At 37.9% G+C, this 17906-nt stretch overlaps 1 long non-coding RNA gene across 1 annotated transcript; it reads left to right on the forward strand.

Moving 5' to 3' along the window:
• The first annotated feature begins 500 nt into the window (after positions 1-500).
• LOC137927633 (uncharacterized) lies at positions 501-17283 on the forward strand. Its single transcript, XR_011107790.1, has 6 exons — positions 501-585; positions 893-1050; positions 4845-4967; positions 9414-10197; positions 10995-11100; positions 15882-17283. It is a non-coding gene; the product is annotated as an uncharacterized lncRNA (long non-coding RNA).
• The last annotated feature ends 623 nt before the right edge of the window (positions 17284-17906 follow it).

Genomic DNA, 17906 nt, shown 5'->3' on the forward strand with positions numbered 1-17906 from the left:
TTTTAAAACGCCACTGTTATTCTTTTCGGAAATATTTATGCCCTTTCGGTTGCAACATTTAACGTATTAAACGACTTTTTTAAATTGTCACTTTATGATCACTTTATAATCTAATTAATATTAAAACACATAAGGAATGGTTTTCTTAAAACAGAACAAATTTTAATAGAATATATATAAATAAAAAAATATATACACTGCTCTTTAAGTGTTTTGTTTTTATAAAACCACTGTCATTTTCTTCGCTAATATTTATGCTCTTCCGGATGCAAAATTTAACGTAATAAACGACTTTTTTATATTGTCTCTTTCCGATCGATTTACAATTTATGAAATATTAAAATCACATTATAACGAATGTCTTTCTTAAAATAGAATTTATTTTCAGATCCTCTTTATGTGAGACCGCGACTGGCGACAGATAATTGTAATAATAATAATTTTATTTGACTCGAAGCCGCGGTCAGAACTAACTTTGCCCCCTTTAGTTGTTTCGGTTCGGGCGTTTGAAGAGGAAGGTGTTTGCGTGTTAGAAAAGTTATCAGAATTATAAGTGAAATATATCGTTTGTAATTATTTCTTTAAGTGAGCATAATGTGATTATAGATATTTTAAATGTTAATTTTGTCTTTTTATGAAGTTCTTTTCAATTATATTAGCTTTTGTGAAGTACGCTGTTTGCGTGGGCGTTGGCCATTTTGGACGCTACGAAGAAGCCATTTAGTTATTTTATAGCTTTGTACAATGTTATATTAGTTTTGAATATAATTTTTCGAAGCGCGGTGAACAGAACACAGTGCGTCGGTGTGATTTCAGAATGTGTTCAGAGACTTTGGCTTCGAAATTTTTATCCGAGCTATGATTACATAATGACGCCATTTTGTCTTTGCAGAGGCGATGAGTCCGTCGTGGCGACAGTTAGTGGAGGTGGTCACTTACGTGAAGGAAGTGGTCTCCTAACTGATCCATTACGTCCAGCTGACGCACGCAAGAGACTGCGGAGGCAATCCTAAGGTGTGTCCGCTCTAGACACGTGTGATGGGCAGTCGAGTAAGTTCCAAGCGACCTACCTCTTGCATAATGTGCGCGGGCGCGCTGTTCGCGCTCCAAGCCATGTACATTGCTTTTGAATTGACTGCAACTAACATTTGAGCTATCGAAGTGATTCGTAACCGTCACATAGCGCTTTGGGATGCCAACCTGACATTTAATATTCTAATCTTAACACCACTTGCTTAACATCCAACGTGTGATGAATCGTTTTCGAAAATGAATAACTTGTTTTAAAACATTTTTGTACTTTCGCTTGTTTTATGTGAAAGACATTAGGTGGCTGTAGCACTCTACATTATGTTATATTGTTGCTTACTGACCTCTGGTATTGACGTATTTAATAATGTTAATAATTTACAAGAATACTCTTTAGATCATGGTGGCACAGACTTATTAAAACACAGAAATCATGAATTGATGGCGGGCCGGCCGCCAGAAGTAATCAAAGACAATAAAGAATTGGTAATAATTTATTAAAATTGAAAAAGAATTTATTAATTTGAGGCGTGGCACTGCATAGTACTTACAATCGTTTTATATTTGGCTCAAATTTATTATATTTGTAGCAACATGTAAAACTGCTTCCAAACTTTCATTTGCATGGCGGTTTCGATTTTTTGTTTTATTATTATTTAGTATTGAAAAAGTTTGTTTACATATTATGGTAGAACCAAATAAGCTGGCGCATTTCAGAGCGTTTATGCGCAAATCTTCGTACATGTTTTTATCAATGCAGCGGTAAAAGTTCAGTAAGTCCCCTTCGTTAAATTTGTTGCGTAAATTTTAAATGTCGATAATTTCTAGCTGCATTGACTCCGGCGCATTTTCAACTGAAATCGTGAAAGGATTGCTGAGAACAAGGCTGAACAGAGGTTTCACTTTTTTAAACTCTAAAAATCTGTCTTGAAAAGATTGAATCAAAATATCTAGCTTTTCTACATAACTGAAATTAATCGCAGTTTTGTTGAATTTTTCAGCCTTTTTCTTATACTTCGGAAAATGATTGTAATTTCCAGAATTCAATTGTGATCTGAAAAGTGTCAGCTTGCATTGAAAGGGTGATACATGAGCGTGTAGAGCAGGGATATTAGTTGATTTTTGCCTTGAAGCCGTGTGTTCAAGACTTTCAAATGATTTGTAATGTCAACTAAAAAAGCCAAATCACACAACCAATTAGGATTTTTAAGTTCCGGGACATCCCTTTGCTTTTCCGCCAGAAATTCACACTCATTCAAAAGTACATTTAGTATATCAACTCCTTTGGTTTGACCCTTCAATGAACACATTCCTAATAACACTTCTAAGAGAGTAACACCTCATATGAATATGACAAGTTGAGCTGTGGAACTAATATCAGTGGATTTGTCGAGTGCTAATGAAAATAATTCAATGATTACCTGACAAGACATAATTCGTCTTTGGATAGTCATACGATTCAGTTGAATTTTCTCAAACTTTTTTGCTGCTTCTGGACACATTTTCTTAGCGGCAATTTCTATGCATTATTTTACAAAATCGCCATCATTGAAGGGGCGACTTCGCTTTGCTATCATTCGAGAAATTTCATAACTAACTTCTGTAGCTGTTTCTGAATCTTGAATGGGTTTTGTAAACATAGCTTGCTGACCAATAAGCTCCCGTTTTAAAGACAACATTTTTTGCTTTCTTAATACGCCTGTAAAATTACTAAAAGAAGGATGCTGCGTTTCATAGTGCCTTTTTACATTATATTCCTTTGCAATCGCAACAGAACTCTTGCAAATTAAACAAACTACTTTGTTATGTGACCTTACAAAAAAGTATTTTTCAGTCCATCATTTCTTGAAATTGCCGATTTTCTTCTTTAACCTTACGTTTTTTACTAGGTCCTGGCTTCTCCATGTTGCTTTCTAATCTTGGCTAGGATTAACACAGCACCTAAAAACAATTACAGTACCTGCTTAAATAACCCACCCCTTTTTAAATTATCAAAAATAATAGATTAAATATTATTCCTCAGAAATTTGTAGATTTTTATACATATTTTATATCTGAAAAAATGAATGTAATTATTACAGTTAGAGAAATTCTGGTAAAAAATAGTGATTTATTTGTTTTATTTTTATATTTGGCCAACATTAAAGCTAAATTTGATTAAAATTGATTAAATAGGTAGGGAAACACTTATTAATAACAGAGTTTTACTTACGATTTCACAACACACTTACAATAGACACGGCAATAGACGGGTTAACACTGCAACAGGAAATCTACACTAGAACTATTGCCTTTCCAAATCACTATTAAACTGCACTTATTCTCAATCACTTATTACTTCGCTTTGTATTTTCGCGTTTATTTCTTTCAGGTGACACTTCACTCAAATTAAAACCGAACTGTCGGTCGCTGTACTGTACTGTACTGTTTCTGTTGAAGTGTTTGCTGTTAACGTTGCGGCTTTTACAGCTTCATCGATATGAGTTCACGGAACGGAAGGGTCCGTGAACTTTAAAACTTTACAAGTTTGGGTGTCGTGACTCGTATCAGGGACGGTGGTGAGACATATGGAGAGCGACGAAGATGATGCTCAGGAACACAGGAACAACCTAGGAACAACCTGGTCGGCCCCTCGAAGACACAGTCGGTCGCGGTCGTGCTGGCCGGTAGAACGCACGGTTAGTGCGCGTGTATGATCGATGTTGCTGAAGTGTGATGCATGAAGAGTTGTGTAATAACGGCAGCGTGGACCACTCGGCAATCTAAGGTAGGATACTGATCCTATCTCGGATCGCCCACGCTGTTCGCGGCGGCGACGCCGGAAGGCCGGCGTCGTTTCTTTTTCGGACGGTGATGTCGGTCGCTGCGGTTAGCGTGGCTTTTATACCGCGCATCCGACTCTGGAAGCTTCGTGTATCTACGCGAGCAATCGGGAATTCGGGACTGTGGTCCTATCTCGCTTGCTCACACCGCGATAGAAAATTCTTGATTTCTCTACTATTTTGAACATTATATAAAGGCGGCAAGCGATGTTACTTGACTTAGCATTTTTGGGCGTTAGATTCAAATGGCGCGCGCGCCAGAATCAAATTACTTTTCGAACATATTTTTTTTTTGGTTTTATTCTGGAATATAATTCAATATTTTTCGATTGTACGAGAGTATTATTTTTGTGCATCCATGGTTTAGATGTTATCTGTGTTAAGTTGTATTAGTTGTAAGGATAAGTCTGGAATGTTATATTACAAGACACATTGTAATGTATTTTAAGATACATCATTAGTTGAGAGCGCTAGAGTAACAAATGTGTTGTGCGAGTTATGTATTAGCTATCAATTAATGCAAGTGGTTAATGCATATATAGGTTCTCATTGTAACATAGCCAACCATGTGTATACTGTGTAAATCTGTTTATAGCTGTTCCTAGAAACCACAGACTGTTTCAAACATATAAGTTTTTCTTCGAATAGGATGTATAAGTGTGTAACCATGTTATAAAGGGTTTAGGCAGTGTTGCATATGTTAGATATATTTAAACAAAAGGTTTCTAATATTAGAGGTGTATGTAATGTTATATTGTTTTTAACTATAATCGGAGAACTTTGTGTTTCTTTAAATTGAGCTGCGGTCTCCTTGTTTTTCAATTGATTGACTGTTGTGTTGGTGTATAGTTGTGTTTCATCTATTAATTATAACCATATCATCTGCATTTGCATCACTGATTTGCAGCAATATTTGTCTTCATCTTTTTTCTAAACAGGATTTGTCTGTCCGATGTTGCTTATGTTATGAAGTCTTATGTTTGTCTGTTTCAGACACGGCCCGCACCTTAGCCCATCTAGGATGTAAGATGCCCATATGTCGCGACTCCCATTTAGGATTTTTTATCCATACGGTGAAGAGTGCACATATATACATTTTGACGAGGAATTAAACAGGTAAGTTCCTATTTTATTTAACCTATCAAATAATTGTTATTTGTCAATGCATGTGCATACTGTATACAGGATCAAAGCTTTTGGGAAAAGCAATAACTATTTAATGTTCGGGCAGTTGAAATGTGGATGTTGCCTAGCCGGCGCGACCTATTTTTTTAAAATATTCATTATTGTCATTGCGATGTACTGGAATTTTTTTGATTTAACGTATTTGCGCCGCGCTTATTTTTTAATGCTTGAATTGCAGCGAAGTTATTTTTATTAAAAACTATGTTATTCCTTAAACGTAGCTAAAGCCGCGCCCTCGACCGCCATTTTGTTTTACTGTCGGAAGCCGGCGGTGTTTGCGAGCGCCAAACACGCGGAGGTATGCCTTTGAAATTACAAACAATAGTTTTAGCATGCTCTGCTTTAAAAGCGAACTATTTTAATTTGCCAACTTGTGTTCATTTATTGCTCGGCCGGTGTTCGTTATAATTTTATAGATCGCGCGGGCGTTCGCCATTTTGTTGTCGTCCGGTGCGTTGGCAAATCATGAAATGCATTATTATTTTTATTGAACTCTTTTAACATTATTTATAGTTTGCAAAGTTATTAAATGTAAAAACATATCTCCGGTATTTGGAAATAAAATCCTTGTTTTTTTAGTTTGATTTTTTAATTTACTCTCATATCATATTATTTTTAAACGCTCAGAAATTGTTTGTTGTTTATCCTATAACATTTCTGCCATTTGTGTTTTATCTTCATTCAATAATGTTTGCTTTCCGGTTTCTTTAATTTTTTTCCGGTGGCTCAAGATCAATAAGTTTGAATCTTTGAAACCAATTTATGAATGTTGCTTCTGATGGAGCATGTCCACCATGAACTTCAACTAGCATTCGATGAGCCTCAGCTGCATTTTTCAATAACATAACCCAAATCACTAAATCGATTTTTAACGTAAAAGATACGTTCTTTTCACAATGACTTTAGATGCTCCAAATATTTTTAAATATGTAAAACAACGAACACTCAATATCCTACACCGAAATAAAAACACTGGTAACTCGCATAAGGATAAGTTGACAGAAAACAATTACATACATTTACTTATCACGTTTCGTGCCACGGCTTATTTGAAGATTTTCCATTCAGGGCGCGTGGGGCGTATACGACCCACACTTTAAAAATGAAAAAAAGTCTTTCAAGACGTATGCTTTACACTTTCAATATCGCGAAGCTATAATTAGCAGGAAAAGGTTATAAATTTTAATATGCATTACGTACGCGCATACGTGATGTAAAGTTATATTCGAGCCTTCAATTCATTTGTTTAAGAATCCTTTGTTTTTCAATGAGAACTGCAAATGATCTGAACGGAAGGTGCAGCCGCAGTCGTATACGCCCCACATAACACGGAATGTTTTAAATAAAAGGCATACATTTTTTATATGCAAAGTAAACGTTTATGCACAAGGAATCCACGGCAAATTGCGTGTCAAGAAATTATAATTGTATAAATGTAGGTATTTTTTATTTCTTAGTAAAAAAAAACGCATGCAACATGTTTCTCAGTTACCTAATTGTGAAATTATTAAATTTAGTTTAATTTACCTTGTAATATATTTATTGTCATATTAAAAAGAAAATACCTTCATACGTGTAGACATGGTATCAGGGCACTGGATCCAATCGTAAAACAAAGTATATAAAGCTAGTATTGAATACATGTGAAAAGTAAGTTTGTTACTATAATAGTATCTGTGTGGTACACGGTTACCAACACGAGCATGTAAGCATAACGCGTTTTGATATAAGGAAAAACTAGTTGTTCTATTCTTGTTATAACTGAATGTGGATTTTAAATGAGAAAGAAAATTGAAAATTTTTGTTCTAAAATATAATCTAATTTAGTTAGACGTTCTGGCAAACGTAAAAAAAAATGAATTAAAAGTAATCGACATCGAATTACGGCCGCTTTTTTTACTGGACCTGGTAGGACACAAATGATTTCTAAAGGTGCCTTTACATCACTTTATCACCGCACATAATATAAATTGATGAAAGCAATTTTGTTATTTTTTACGTGACGAAGTCATTGCTCGTCATAGTTGCGTTAGTTAACACTTCGTATATCGGAGGTGGTAGGTCGTAGGGTGTTTAGCTTGTAACTTTTTTTTAAATAATTCACAAGGGCTTCCTTCGAGGCCTCGAGTCGAGGCGGCCTCATGACGCGCGGTATCAAATCACCACTGGGTGCAAATCCGAAATAGACACAGCAGCTACCTAGTCTTATCGAGGCAATTGAAATTACGCCGTACGGTATTAGCACCGCGCAATATACCAGGGAGACCGGAAAGTAATGTCGTTTACTTGAGTTAAATTCACACGACTACATTTTTAACAAGTTTTTATTTCTAATCAACAATATTCTCACCTTCGCCAACAACCTTTTCCCGTCTAGTATACAAATCAATGCCGGAGCGGTAACAAACCTACATAACTACATAAATATTCGGTCACTTTCACTGTTCATATTTTCATCGTATACTTCAAAATCTATTTCATCATCACTACTCTCATTATCTTCGCAATTATTTCTAAATTCCTACATATTTGGGAACTACACCGGTTAAATTTAAATATATTTAAATTTTGATCACAAATTTGGTGGCGATACATACAGTTCTTTTTAATTTTAAAATAAAACGTGCGACGTACAGAGTGGCTAACTTCCTAATGAACTCATCTCTACTGATCCAGAAATCTTTCCTCGTAATGACATCTTGCCGCCAGACTGGCGGCACCGACTTAACGACTACTTCCGAATGCCGCCACAGCGGAAACATCGAGCGCAAACTGTTAATTCATTGTTTCCACACGACAAAACATTAATAGAAAATCAGCCCAAAACTACGTAAGTAATGATATAGCCCGCGCTGCTCTGTTAATGTCCTTATGATGTTTCTCCGGGAATATTTTAACAAATAGTAACAGTGCCAAATCAATTATTTTTATTTCGCGCGAAATATCTGTCAAGAAAATATCCTGTCTGCTGAGTTTTAAATGGAAATTCCTATCCACTTTCGCATAGTCTAGGTATTTTTGACTGTGGCGCCCGAATCCAATAAGTCACGGCACTAAAGCCTCTGTCTAGGCTAGCCTTATGGAAGGCTGGATTTCATTGCCTGACCCCCGTACGACCCGAGACAACGCGTCGCCGTCAGGGTTTGCTTCAATGTTTAGCCACGGACCCAAGTTACTTATTCGTCGTCGTCACGCCTAAAGATTAGCTTTTGCCTACTCCACTTGTGATGGATAACCAACAAATAGAAAAAGGCTTTGACAATCTGCGGCTAAAGCGCAGCTTATTTCGGGCGTTTTTATGTTTTCTCTACTCGAGTTTATATACTGACTACTTTATTACTATATAATTATAAAAAAAATCAAAAACTAAAAGGCCACCATCGTTTCTTCATAAGGCACCGTTATAAACTCTAAACTGGCTGCATCAAAGTAGCGACCGCAAAATGTCTCAAATTCATTTGTAATAAATGGAATCAGATTTTATAATGTAATGTCGAAAAATATTATGGGACTGCCCAATAAGCTGACGGAAAAAGGCTATTATTCAATAAACGAATATTTAAATAAGAATCCTTGGCAGTGATGTCGCCTGATTATTTTGATTTCATTTATGCAATAATCTGATAAAGTGCATATGCATAAATCTGTAAAATGCATTAAAATGTGTTGTGGAGTGGTTTCCTGATTTTTCTCCACAACTATAACACCTTGCGAAGCAGAGTTAAAAATAGAATAAGATAAGAAAATAAATAGATAATAAGCTGACGATCGTTGAGTTCTGGTAAAAGTTACAATGTTGAATAAACTTATTTTATCTGTGAAAGATGCCACAAATGAAAAGTCTGTTCCTTGCGAGCTCTCCTCAAATATCGGGACGTATTTCGCTTCGTCGAAGTGTAATTTTGAGTTATACGTTACCAATAAATGCCGGCTCCAATTTTAGTTTCTTTCAACTATCCCATTGTTTATAGAAGATTCAAAGATATAGAATACAAAATAGAAAATGATAGGAATTAAAGTTTTAAAGTTTGAGTGACTCGAGCAGAGTATGCATTGCAAACATTGCCGGTTAGGACTTGTCGCTCTGTATGCAACGTCTTGCGATTGCAAACATAAACTCCATCACCTAATTCTTGCTTCGAACGTATTTTGTTCAGTTTGAATAAACTAAGCTACTGTTGTTCGCGCGCACGGTTACACCGTGTCAAGTGTTAAGTAATATAGCTCGCAAAGCGAACATATGTAATGTTTTGCTTTTTGTTAAGCAGAAGCTTATTTATTTTCATTAAGAAAAACCATATTAATTAGTTTGTTATTAGAATTCGACTTCGAATTCGTTATCTCCGACGAATATTAATATGACTCTGTTCTTTTCAGAATTCAAGCGCTGATGAATTCAAACTCTGACATGGGTAACGGAAACACTTATACGTCTGGCTTCACGAACCAAGGCCGGCACGGCGGACGCTCGTTCCCGGCTCAACTGCCGAGCGCCGAACGGGAATCGCTACCCAAATCCGCCGCCAAACCTTTCGACGGTTGAGCGGCGACCGGTAAACGGAAACCTCTTCCCCTTCTCGCCGCAACCGACGACAGAGCAGGGTGTGTGGAGTGTGCAACCCTTCGTGTACTCGCCGCCGACGTCGGCCGCCGAACCGGGTGCGCAGGGTATGAAGAATGGGAAACCCTACCCTCATACGCCGCCAACGTCGGTCACCGATCAGAGTGTTCATTGGTAACAAGTACGCCTTCCCGTCGTCGGGGCTGGGCCTCGAGTCAGGGGCGTAGAACGGAAGCCTCTTTTCTTACCCGCGGCCGGGATCGAGCTCCGAGCCGGAGGCATCGAACGGTAGCCTCTTTCTCTTACTCGCGGCCGGGAGCGAGCTCCGAGCCGGGGGCATTGCACGGAGGAAGCCTATTCTCTCATTCGCGGCGGGGAGCGAGCTCCGAGCCGGGAGCGTCAAACGAAGGTAGCCTCTTCCCTTTCTCGCGGCCGGGAGCAAGTTCCGAACCTGGGGAAATCGAACAGAAGCCTGTTCTACCCGCCGCCAGGGGTCCAAGGCAACTTCAAGCTACTCGTCGCTGTCGCCGAACATTCCGCTCACACCGTCGCAGCACGTCACGAAGTGCTTCTCGTTGCCGACACACTCTCTAGTCCTGTGTAAGTAACATATCGGATTCAATTTTTGATATCATATACACATACAAGGTTGTTGTGCAATAGCTATTTGATATACAATCCACCGGATTGTTCGTTGGGTTTTAGGTGAAGTTAAATGTTGTCCAAAGCTGTTGCCGGAATTATATCGTCACCCGTTCGGCCGTCACAATCTCCCACAAACTGCCGCAGCTAGAAACGCTTCCACGGCCCCAATATGTCTTAGGAACTGCTTAATATTTTGTTTACACATTAAAACTTTATGTTGCTTCATAACGTTCACTACGTTGTGAATCAGGCCTCCAGTTTAGAAAATCACGGATACAATTTGCGTCTGCCGGCAATCAAACGGTCGCACTATTGCGGTCAAGTCGCGTTTAAGAAAAGTACTTTTTTTTCATTATCCGGACACACGCACACATATCATTTCTATAAACGATTACTTGTTATTCACTATGAATCTGGTTACAAAAGTTCCCGATGCCCTAATCTCAAGATGCAGTTAAAATGTATCGAACATTTTAACTACGATTTTATTTTTTCAAATATCCTAAATACAAAAGTCAAGAGTAAATTATCATCAAGCTTTATATTCATTACAAATACGTTTGTGGCATTGCATGAATCTTTATTGTATAGGCTTAGGCTGGTGACTGTCCACTCGTCAAGGCCGAGCGCTTTTACCGGGGCCATCTATTTGAGGCGTCGGGAACTACGATATGTATATGTTGAGACATGTTTTATATCTATGCATAAGTGTTTTAAAGTTTTCATAATATTTCCAATGTTTTTGTCTGCAGCTCACCAGACGATGTCTTCGTCGCCTAATCCGCAGGATGCTCCATTGCAACAGTACCCCGCAGGCTACGCGTCGGAGAATCACGGGAACTATCATGCCAGTCTGCCGTACGATATTATTCTGTTATTATTTATGCATATATATGAAGACGCTCATCTGACACGGGGAACCCACATTTCCCCCGACGACGTCACGAAAGATCTCTCATGGCATTAAGTCGGATAGTGTAACTATAAGGAAACTCGATTTGATCTGCTTTATTTATTTTGTGTGTAGTTGGCTATTCGGGTATTTTTCCAATAAAATACCCAAGTGATCACTGTATACGATCTTACATAATCTATAAAGAAGTTTATTCTAATATTATATGAGCCGCTTATTTTAAAAGTGGCCTAACTTCATTTATCTTCAAAACGAGATCGGTCTGTAGTTTTCCACAGTATCCCTTGGTCCACTTTTATAAATTGGGCACACCGAAGCAATTTTCCAGTCATGTGGAAAGATGCCACTTGAGAGGCTTAAATTTAGTATATGAGTTAGTGGTATCATAATCTCATTTCTGGTATACTTTATTAATGAGTTTCCAAAACCATCCATGCCGGGTGCTTTACCATTTTCTAAATTTATAATCAGCTTTTCAACTTCCTCGTGATCTGTTCGAACAATGAAAAATGAATTTGCTGGTGCGTTTCGCACTTTAACTTCTTTCATAAGATCCACCTCTCTTTTACCCAGATTTGAGAGGATTTTATCAGCTAGTTTTTTTGTCAACTGTCGCGAAATGAATATTCGTCCAATCAGCGGACTGTTGCATGCTTTGGCAGTTATGTAGTGTAAGTAATTCTCTCGCAGTTTTATTTTGACTAGTAATATGGCAAATGTCTTTTATAGATTTCCAAAGTTTTCGCGGATTCTTTAGGTTTGTGGTCAGTTCCCTTTCTTGATGTTCCTGTTTTATTTTACGTAATAGGGTTGTGAGAAAATTATGGTAACGTGTGTAGGTAATCTTAAGTATTTTATTGTCGGGGTCTTTTTTAGAGTTTAAGTGTAGTTGGTCACGAACTCGCATGCACTTCAATAGTCCTGGTGTTATCCAGGGCTTCAAGTTTTGTTTGCTTCTGCTTATTTTAATTTCCTTCGAATGTCTATTAACAATATCCGTAGATATACAATTGAAGGTTTCATTTGCTTTATTAACAACGTTTATATCACAAACGACAGACCAGTCGATTTCACTTAGAGCTTTTTTAATTGCAACAAAGTCCCTTTTGATAACTAGACGATTTACACAATGGTGTCTTGGTTTTTGTATCCTCAGGCCAGCTATTACTGGATAATGGTCTGTTATATCACTTTGACATACTACACCAACTACGTTTTGATAACTAATCCCTTTAACATAAATATGATCAAGACATGAAAGCTCACGTGTCGGTTCCGTTATAGCTGGGAGAAAACCACGTTCTGCCATAAAACACTGGTATTCTAAGCTCTGTAGATTGTTTGAGGTACTCAGTATGTTTAGGTTTATGTCACCAACAATAACAAACTGTATATTGTTTCGATCAGTTTGATTAATATATGCTTCTAGAGAAGTGAGAAAAGGGTCAATGATTTTAATAGATGGGGATCGGTATATGCCGAGTACGTGAATCATTTTGGGAATGGTTATCGCTAAGCAGACTGCATCGTCTATTGATGGTTCTAATGCTATTGCATTCAAAGTATCTTTTACATATATAACCACTCCGCTATTTTGGTTTAAATATTTTTCTGTTTGGTACGAATTGTAACCCGGCAATTGTGGAACAATAGGTGAGTCATGGAGCCAACATTCAGTTAAAACTAACATATCGAAAGGGACTTTTATATTTTTTAGGGCTACTTGTAAGATATCGAAGTTTTTATGGATGCTTCTTATATTTAATGAAAAAATTTTAAAATTATGGTCCGGTACAACAAATTCTCTAATTCTAGTACAGTCAGACACAGTTTGACATTGAGGATTTATGGAGTCTAGGTCTGAACCTAGTTTATCGGTAAAAGTATTCTTTAAATCACTGTCGGATATATTACTCAAGTTTATCTCTCTATGTTCATTACAGATAGTTGAACAAAAAATACATCTAACAAGAATCAGTAGACACAGACTTATGAATAAGATTTTCCAGGTCTTTGTGGGATCGTATAAGTATCGCCGGTTTCCCTTCGCGTTGTCGGACGTATATGGCACCATGTATACACCAGCAGAAGTTATAGCCGTGTTGTTTAGCTCTAAGACGGGCGTCTCGAAATAAAGCTCTATTTTCTTTAGTCAGTCTCTCATTAGAAAATATACGTTTTGGTGAGCCAGATATATCATAGCCAGCGCAGTATATTGGACATAAACATAAATAAATATATCAGAGATGTTAATGGTAAACTCTTGACCTCAAATAATGACATCAACAAAAGATGGAAAGATTACTACGTCGAATTATCCAACGAAGAATTTCCAAGCGAAAAACTCCCCTCCATACGTGTGACCTCAGGGCCCATCGAAGCCATAACAGAATCCGAAGTTAAAGTAGCGATACTAAAGATGAAGAACAAGAAAGCTACGGGGCCAGATCAGATACCTGCGGAGATATGGAAGCGTGGAGGAATGGTAGCTATAAGGTGGCTTACGAAACTCCTAAATCTTGTCCTCACGTCCGGTACAATGCCAGACTCCTGGCGGAAGAGCTACTTAATACCATTTTACAAGCATAAAGGAGACGTTTCACTTTGTGGAAATTACAGGGGGATAAAATTAACATCACACACTTTTAAACTCTTCGAAAGAATTATTAATAATAGACTGCGGCTGCTAACAACGGTCACGGAAAACCAATTCGGCTTCACTGCTGGTAAATCAACGTCGGACGCAATTCAAGCCATGAGAATTATTATGGAGAAACATAGATGCAATAAAGAAGATTTACATATTGTCTTCATTGACCTGGAAAAAGCTTTCGATAGAGTGCCAAGACAACTTGTATGGCAAGCTCTCAGGTCTCAAGGCCTCCCCGAAAAGTATGTCTCCATAGTAAAAGACATGTACTACAACTGCGCGACCCAGGTGAGAAGCCCGGCAGGACTCGGTGACCTGTTCGAAGTAACAGTTGGCGTTCATCAGGGATCCGCACTTAGCCCATTATTATTTAACTGCGTCATGCATTACCTCACAAAGGATATACAGAATGCCTTACCATGGTGCCTTCTATATGCAGATGATATTGTTCATGCAAACAAATCAGCGGATGATTTGCAGAGACCTGAACCTATGGATTAGAGAACTAGAATCCAACGGCCTCCGCATAAGTAGATCCAAAACGGAACACATGCACTGTGCATTTGCACCAACACCAACACAAGGCCATAGCAATCTGAACATCAGTGGCATTCCAATACCATCCGTCACTAAGTTCAGGTACCTAGGGTCGACCTTAAGTATCGATGCAGACTCAACCGCTGATGTCAAGAACAGGGTACAAACTGCATGGATGAAGTGGAGGGAAGTGTCAGGCGTTCTATGTGATAACCGTATGCCCATTAAGACCAAGGGTAAAGTCTACAAAGCAGTTGTCAGACCAGCTATGCTCTACGGCTCGGAATGCTGGACTGTAAGTCAGAGACACGAGCAAACACTTCATGTCAATGAGATGAAGATGCTTAGATGGTCGGGTGGCGTCACTAGAATGGACAAAATACGGAACGAATATATGAGAGGTTCGTTTAAGGTAGCTCCGATCCCCAGCAAATTACAGGAAAAAAGATTACGATGGTATGGCCACATTCAACGGAAACCAGATAACCACGTAGTAAAAACTGCCTTAAGCCTCCCAGAATTCCCAAGAGGGAGAGGGCGTCCAAAAGCTACGTGGTGGTCTAATATCAGAAAGGAACTGGAAACCCTTCAACTTGATGCAGGGACAACCCAGGATAGAGTGGCCTGGCGCAAATTGATAAGGAGACCCGACCCCAAATAAAGGGAAAAGGGAAAGAAGAAGAAGGAGGTGAGCCAGATATATCGAGGTCGGAACTACTCAAGTTCCGTCTTGATTTTATTGCCTTTAGGAAGAGTTCCCGTTTTGTTCGGCGAAGAAAACGTACTAGAACAGGACGTGGCAGTTTAGCTCCATCCTCTGGTAAGGCTGTTGTTACCGGAGGACGACGCGGCCCAACTCGGCAGATCCAGTCTATGTCTTTTTCTTCTAATTCTATCCCCACCTTTTTTGCGGCCACGAGTATCGTGTGGTATAGATTTTCAGAAGCTGTTTCGGGCATACCAACTATTTCGATCTCGTTTTTTAAGTTGTTTTGTGTCTGGGTAGAAAGTTCCTGTTGTAGACTTAGAACTGTAACCTGTAGCGATTCTACCTCCCGTTCGCGCTTTTCTAAAAGTTTAATCCGTTCTTCTGCTGCATTCCATTTAAGCATTACTTCCTCTAGTCTTTCGTTTGTAAATGCAATCGATTGTGTTAAGTCATCAAGTTTATTTTTAACTGAGGTGAACTCAGACGTTAGTAGGCGTAGCTGTTCAGTCAGCTGGCTCATTTCAGATCCGTTTTGGTCAGGCTTTTTTCGGAGGGTAATGTTTTCTGGGGCAGAGCGGATGGGTGTGAAGCTGTTGTCTCCGCCCTTTTTTTGTGAGGCACAGCACTCAGGACACTTCCATGTATGTTTTTTCTCGTTGGTTATGGCTGCTACATTTATGCACAGTGTACAAAAACTTTTTCCGCATGTTGACGAGGTACATTTAATGGAGCCCAGTTCTTTAATAAGCTTAGCGCATCCCGCACACTTCATGTTTATAGTATGTGTATACTAGTAATTAAAAATCTGAAATTATAAAATTGTTTCTCAGAGACAAGCGGGGACAAGGTTGCGTTGCTCCAACTTAGCGCTACTTAGTCTTTGGCGCGTGCGTCACAGAGCAAGTTGCCGGCCGGGGTCACGGCGCATACAATATTCGCACTTAACTATAGCGCGCAATGTTTTGAATTGTACGCGCAGCAACGGCGACCAAAATTTGCTTCATCACTATGAAATGATTGTTGTTTATTATTTTTGAACTTTTGTACTAGATATTATCTTAGTTAGCAGATAAAAATTATAGTAGTCGAAAAATTAAGTGACTGTAACACACACAACGATAGACACGAGAACTGATCACTTTTTAATAACTTATTTGAATAATAATCAGGCTGGTTTATAACACAGTGGTTACCGTTTCACTGACAACTGACAACTGGTCAGTCATTGACTAATTCTCTTAATTTGCCAATTCGATCACACGGGTCTATGCTTTCATTATTGGAAAAATGCAGATATTATAATATTAATTCAAATCTGGTTCCTGCTCACCACTGTGGCAGCAAAACTTTGTCCCATTATTTTATCTTTACTCCAATAATAAGATACTTTTAGTAGATGTACTAGACCCATATATAATACTAGCCCTAAAATTTGGGCTAGCGACTGATTGTAAGGAAACTTTACTCCCGACATTTCCGTAAACGGAATGATGTTTTTTTTTGCCGATTCATTGGTTCAAAACCATTTTTGCGATACCGTGTTTGTCACATTTGATATGTTGTGTTGTTCTTCACCATTTTCGCGTTCAAAATAAATCATATAGCGTCTTCGTTTTCTTGCAAACCTTAAAGTCTCATCACATTCACTATCTGAGCCAAGAATTTTTCTTCTTGAGAAAACATGCAATTGTCCATAATTACTTGTATTTCGTGAAAACCATTGTCTCCGCACAAATTTTTATCTGTTTCCATATCGGACAATAAAAATCAATTTAGGAAGAAAACTCAAAATTGTAAAAAGATGATATTTGAAATTAAATTAGAAACAAAATAAAATCCGGCAACGTAGCGCGCAACGAAGGACACTGTTTACTCCCGCAACGACAAAAGTACACTGTCGAAATGCGTGATCGATATCATGACCTTGCGGCGCACGCGAATAGAAAATGTGCTTTTTGTCCTACAGCGCCACGGTGGTCACTGGTGACCGAAATGAACTTTCTTTATTTTCCTGGAAAATTTCAATCCCAGATTAAAAAATAAATACGTTTTAATGTTCACCGATGTCATAAAAGGGTTTTTTTTATACAAAAAAAAAAGGATTTTTGTCATTTTACAATGGCTTTTGACGTGTTTAATAATCTTGGGGAACGAACAGTAAATTATTTTTTCAATCCAATTTCTACCACGCCAAAATCTCTATCGTTTGGTAAAAACGAATGTCTTGTTATTAAAAATTTATGATCTATGATTTCCACATTATTATCCAAAGTATGGACAATTTTTAACCTCATTAAAGATACTTTAATGTTTCTAGTTTGCCAGGTGCGCATGTCACTAAGCTATAATGTGTCTTTTATTTCCTTAATTTTCAATATGTTTTAAGATGCATGAAACAACTTCTTGTGCACCTCTGGATGCAATACTTTCATCCGTAACGTCCATGTAAACATTATCGTTATAAAAATTGTGGATACCAAAATTTTGAATATGTATACATGTTTAGGTATAATATACAAACAAGCAGGTTAAATCGTAAATACTAATTATTAATTGGAATTTCCTTCATCACTTCTTTCCGATACTATCAATAGTAAACTTCTTGAAGTAAGACGTATCGATGGAGTTGGGCCACTTTCAAACGACACAGCACAGTTATCTAACTCCGAAAACTTGTGTGAAAAATTTATTGTATTTGCTATGAATATAAGCAACCTGAAATTTTTCACTGATATATAACATAAAGTTGTACATGTTACCATGGTAACCGTCAAAAAGTTGAAAAATGGAGTTAAGTCACTTTCAAAATAAACAGTACAAAATGATAAAGTGATCACATTTCTTTGTATTGGTTG

Source organism: Battus philenor, unplaced genomic scaffold, assembly GCF_028537555.1.
Source record: "Battus philenor isolate CCGP_79_NKW_IND1 unplaced genomic scaffold, ilBatPhil1.0.hap1 SCAF_35, whole genome shotgun sequence".
NCBI classification, from domain to species: domain Eukaryota; kingdom Metazoa; phylum Arthropoda; class Insecta; order Lepidoptera; family Papilionidae; genus Battus; species Battus philenor.